A 5,982-nucleotide genomic window follows, 5' to 3' on the forward strand; every position below is an offset into this window, starting at 1 on the left:
GCACAAAGAATAAACATTGACATGAGTTGTTGTAGTATCTAGAAAAGGTTGCATAGTGCACTTTAGTGTGATTTCTACTCAGTAGTTTATATGACTAGATACTCATTGGCCCCTTAAAATGGCTCCTATGTCGTCTCACTGACAGGCTAAATGGTGTTCCCAATGATGATATAATTACTGTATACGTTTAAATGACCGCATATTATTTAAAAAAAAAAAACTTCCGTCGAAAATGACATCCAAAGTTCCATCCACTTACTAACTGGTTTTATAAAGTGAAGTGATCAGCATTTTGCGCGGGCCCAATTGTTCGAAATATCGTAAGCTTTTCGGGATAAAGTATCGTATGTCATTTGATTTTATCAACCAGAACATTATTTGTCATAAACATTTAAATCAGAACTGGTTTAAAGAAGAATATCATACACATAACACCAACACCATCTTTTGAGCTTAGCCTAATCCTTTTATAAAGGACTTAATATGTTTTGAGAAAATGGTTAAGGAAAAGAACTTAATGCGAGCGTTTGTAAGAAATTGTCAATTTAAGCACCACAGTAGAGCTACAGAAACTGTGAAATCATAAATATTCGTTGGACATAAATTGTCGTGAATTGGCTAATGCACGAATTTAAGATCCCGATGAAAATTAAACCTATAATTCTGAAATCATACTGGCTATGCAAAAGGCTATACATGTATTCCCCATGAATATACATGGTCGCTGTATACAACTTGTTAGTACCTAAATCATTTTTTAGTTTACTATTAATATTTTTTTATTATATATTATTTAACCTCAATGATAATAAATTAAAGTCAGTTATCAGTACGTGCATGCAGTTTTTTTGTATGGCGTTGCCAGTCATTGCAGAACATTAAAGCAAGGTAAATATCAACATCCTGTGCGGCACATGTGTTTTCATAATTTGCAGAAATTCTTAGTTGACATTTAATGGCTTCACTACTTTATATCCTTAATGTGGTGCATCTGTACTTATGACCCTAAAGTTACTGATCAAACGATAATATGCATGGGTATCTGTGATAAGTGACATATTGTTCCATTTAAGTGTCATAAGCTACATGACGTATATGATACAGAGCACGAGATCGGCGCATGGTGAATGTGCAGACGATTAAGGATTTAAGTTTCGTTGTTTTTTTTTCAAAAAACAAAAATCCACGTATCTAAGTATACACTAAGTTGTCCTTTTTCGACAAACCACGAAATTTCAAGCCTACGAATATAAATGATATCATTGTATTTTAACTAACGCACCCAAATAAAGATATCAAATGATGGTTTATTGTCAACTTATTATGCACCATATTAAAAACATTCCAATGATTTATTTTTGTCAATTTATGCTCCTGGAAAAACATAATTTGGGTCGTTCACAGTCAATTTACGTACCACAGCAAACCTATTTCTACGGTGGTTTATGCTCGTTCCTATTTGCCATATTGTCTTCAACATTTCCCAACTTCCAAAGTGGATATTAAATTATAACTTTATTTTGTTGAAATAGTATGTACGGGTTAATATACACATTTTCAATATAACAAAGGATCAGTTTAAGTCAGCTGTAAAAAGGCACGTTTTATTTACCTTAGGTGTTTACATTCGGTTAGCATATATCTCAGTTCTTCGTTAAGAAAGTGCAAATGATTAATAACTGTTCAAAATGTAATAAATATAAATTATAGTTTTTTGCATTTTCCTGTTAACTGATCATTGCATAATAATTATGATTTTAATTCGTCCTCAACAAAATGATTAAATTAGTTTAATTTACACCTTGACAGTGTTTACCAGATATGATCGTTTTATCCGTTTAAAGCTTTCAAGTACACCAGTGTAAACTCGAAAGAATATGTAATTGACTGCGCTAAAGATGCAATTTATATCAAATTCATTATCAAGTAGATTTATTGGTTTTTGAAACTCATCCCCATACTAAATCATGCATCATTCTTTCTCAAGGAATACCTAAAGTAGTCGTTATCATGTGTATTGTTTGCAAATGAACCGTGATTTACAATATGGAAACAATATAAAACAATTTCAAGATTCATATCTTTCGAATCAGTCAAAATGATATCTATTCACCTATTGATCGAATGGAAGCGACAGCAGTCAATAAATTCAATTGCACGCTCGTTTACATTCATAGTTTATTAGCTTTCTATTTCAGTTTTCTTCCAAATGTTTGTCTTCTCAATATTATACAAACTGCATGTGTGCTTGATAGTCAACGGTCGGATTATAATACTGTTTCTTTGGTATAACGCTTTTTCTAAATAATCGAAAAAATATCATAGGACGCAATTATGCTATATAATAATAGTGTTAGTCATTTTGATGTAAGTAAAGAGGTAAAGTATTCAAACAAGATCATACCTGATACCTAAATAATAATCATTAAAATATCATATTTAATCATGATAATACATATTTTCAATACAATTCATTGTATAAGGTTTGGAAATTATTTAATCAAAACTGGATCTGTTTGGTTCTTAAGTTAAGATTATGAAAACGTTTTTAATAACATAAAAAGGTGTCGTGTTTGCAATGAAATGATATAATATAATTATCTATCCATCTTAAATCGTATCGTTTGGATATAAATCCGGCACTTCAGGTAAATGTTTTGCTTGTATGTTAAACATCTGTTTCTGGCACGAAAATATTTATAGCTCGGTCAAAACTCATAAACAATTCAAGGTACCCGTTGATATTAAAGTTGATTTGTTTGCAGAAATTGATCATTCGGAATTATTAAACGTTTAGAGAGGTTGCTGAATTCTGCTTCTATGTGTACGTATGATCAACACTTGGATAGGTATTTTATCAAGGTATGCGTACAAACGGCAAGTTTCCATTTATCATATCCAAACATGAAAGCATCCGTTATGAAATTAACACAACCAAATGTAAAAGTTTGCTTTAGTTGCATTGAACGAATATAAATTTTAACTATTTATTCTGCTTATACGAGTCACACGTCAACGTACAAGCAGTGTCAAGCAATCTTTCCAAGATTTTATCTAAACCATCGCCTTCTTGAAAACGTTAGGCAAAACACCCAATCATTCATCATTATTCCGCGAGTCCTACTCTATTATGCATTCTTTGAATTTACCGAAAGTGAAAGTGTAAATAATTACTGGTTAACAAGCTAAAGTTGCAACATTGAAAGCAATTTTTGTTTTATTGATACTTAATGATCCTGAAATTGTTCTGTTTTATCGACATTTATTACAGTTAATCCTTAAAAAGTTCAGACTGAACATTCTAAACTTCAAATGTTAAAAATATGTTCAATTTGCATCTATATTGATAGTAAAAAAACGTGTAGTTATTACTCCCTACAAATATTGTTAATCTACAAAATGTATGTTGATATATGTTGCCTGTTTAAGTATTTGCTTTGTTTCGTCTTGGACTGTTCGTTACCATGGGCCATGTATCAAAGGCCAAAAAGCAACCTCATAACAACGTTCAACTAGTATTTATACTCGGTACTTATTTACATGTTTCATTGATTCCGATTCGAATGAAGCCAATCATTAGTTCCGTTGGGAATTGAGTTTCTTAAGACGAATAATAGATAACTGGTATTTGTTATAAACTGAATGTGAAAAAGCAAAGCATGGTATAACTGGTCTAAATACAATGTACTCGGTCCGTATTAATAAGTTTGAATCAGAAGTAAAAGTGTGTAAATCCCTGTTAATAATTTGGAAGTTTTAACAAGCGACTGAATTCTGCCTATATTTGTTTATACTGACCAGAATGATAGTCTCGTATGTACCTCTTTAAATTTATTTCTTGTTTCATATGCAGTAAGTACTCCAAAAGATGTCAGATCATCCAAATTCAAGTATGTCAATGGTTGAAAAGAATCTCAGTGGATATAACCTTCCCATCGATTCTTTGTTCGAGATACAAGCACTACTTATGCGAAGATTCCAAGCACGATTTTCCGAGGGTTTGAGTCCTGAAAGCAAACAGGCTATGAAACAAGCTTTAGACGAAATGAATAGCAGAAATGACAAAAATGACAAAAGTATTATTGATAACTGTAAAGTTAAACACGTAAGAATCTCGGAGGAGGTAAAACAGGACGATTCATGTATAAGAAGGCAACGGGAAAGTGACGAGGAGAAGCTAAAGAGGAAAACAAGTTTTACAGAAACATTTGAGAAGTGTAGCACGGAACGACTCGAAGGTGACATTACGGATACGAGTCAAAGCCGTGCTAATCTAAAGAAGATGGCCATTGGCGGTAAGATTAAAACAGCCATGGAGACAATAGAAATAGTTAAACACGGCGAGGCGGAGAAAGATAAACAATATGTCCACTGTCAATTCGGTGGAAAAGTGTCTGGTTTGGATGGAAGTGAATGGTGTAGAAACTTCCATGGGTTAAGAAACACAAACTGTTTTAAGTGCATAAGGAGTAAAAAAGGATTAAACGGAACTATAATAAATAGTGTTAATTATATATGTTTAATTAAGTCCGTTGCTTGTTTTGCTTAATACCAAATTATTCTCATTATCCATAATGCATTCTCTACAGTGCGTTATCGGTCCTCAATGTGAACACTTTAAGACTCGATTTAATTTCTGATCAGTGGACAGCTGAAACTCAAAAGGCAGGGATTCGTTTTTATCTGAAAGAAATTCTGTTTTAACAAAGTGACATATTACTATGTAAATATAAAAAAACATTGTCGTGAGTGCTTGCCCCTACATGTACAGGGTACTTATGTTTTCTTTCCAAAACAAATGCCAGATATTTATGGCATCATGTTATAAAATGGTTATTCACATATAAGTTGCCCCCTCGGTCAATAATGATTTTAGTCCATATGATAGCGTATTTCTCAGATATTAACATTGAATGGTATAATAATCACCTTTATATTTTTATGCAGTAATTTATCGATTGTGTTTTCTTATATACACATGCCTGAACTATTGTAATTACTTTTATCAGTCAAATACTTCTTTTACTCTTGGCTTCATTTTGTCAAGACAAATGTTCGATGTGAAGAGGATAAAGAAATAAAATAGATTTGTGAGAGAGATAGTGAAATTAAAGCATACTTCTTGAAGACTGTCAGGCCAGTGTAACGTTACACGTGCACCTTGCTCAAACTAGGAAAGCAGTGTGGTAAGATATTAATATAGAAGTTTGTTATACCTATTTTCACAGAAATTGCAATTATTTGTTTTAAGCGACCGCCTCTTTTTTCAACCAAAGTTATCACTAAACAAACGCTTTCTTTTGAAGCCATTTTGCATCAAACAACGCAAAAACATAACATTATATGTTTCTGATATCTTTCTGAAGGAATATCCCCATGAATAAATTGTGGACATGGACCAGGGTTCTTTTCAGACACCATTATTTACCTAAATACTGTAATGACTGTATTCATGTATGATGTTAAGAGCTGAATTATGTAATCGGCCATAAATTTGATAAAGTTTATTACAATTTTAGTTTGTATTTAAATGAATAAGAGTTCTTTAGATAAGTTAGAGCCTATTCATAAAAAACTTTAAGTATTTATCTATAAATATTTGTTGTACTTTAAAGCTTGACGTTTACATATAATTATATGTATTTCCCTTGTCAATTCAAACTTTCTCTAATTTAATAATTAAATATCACTGTCAAACTTTTGTACCAGTATATAACAATCAAATTTCATATTTTAAGAACAGCTGATGAAATAAATTCAATTGCAAATCCGGAATTTAATTATAAAATTTGATTACTTCGTGTCAATAAAACTGTATAAATCAAACGTTACGTTACGTTGATGAAACATATTGAAAAAGACTGAATTGCTTTTTATATTAACTTCAAAATCATTTTCTTAATTCACTTAGACCAAAGTCCTCATATGGATAACGAGTGCATCGTAAGATCGCTTTTTTCTATTGTCCCATATTTTGATAAA

Source organism: Mya arenaria, chromosome 13, assembly GCF_026914265.1.
Source record: "Mya arenaria isolate MELC-2E11 chromosome 13, ASM2691426v1".
Taxonomy (NCBI): domain Eukaryota; kingdom Metazoa; phylum Mollusca; class Bivalvia; order Myida; family Myidae; genus Mya; species Mya arenaria.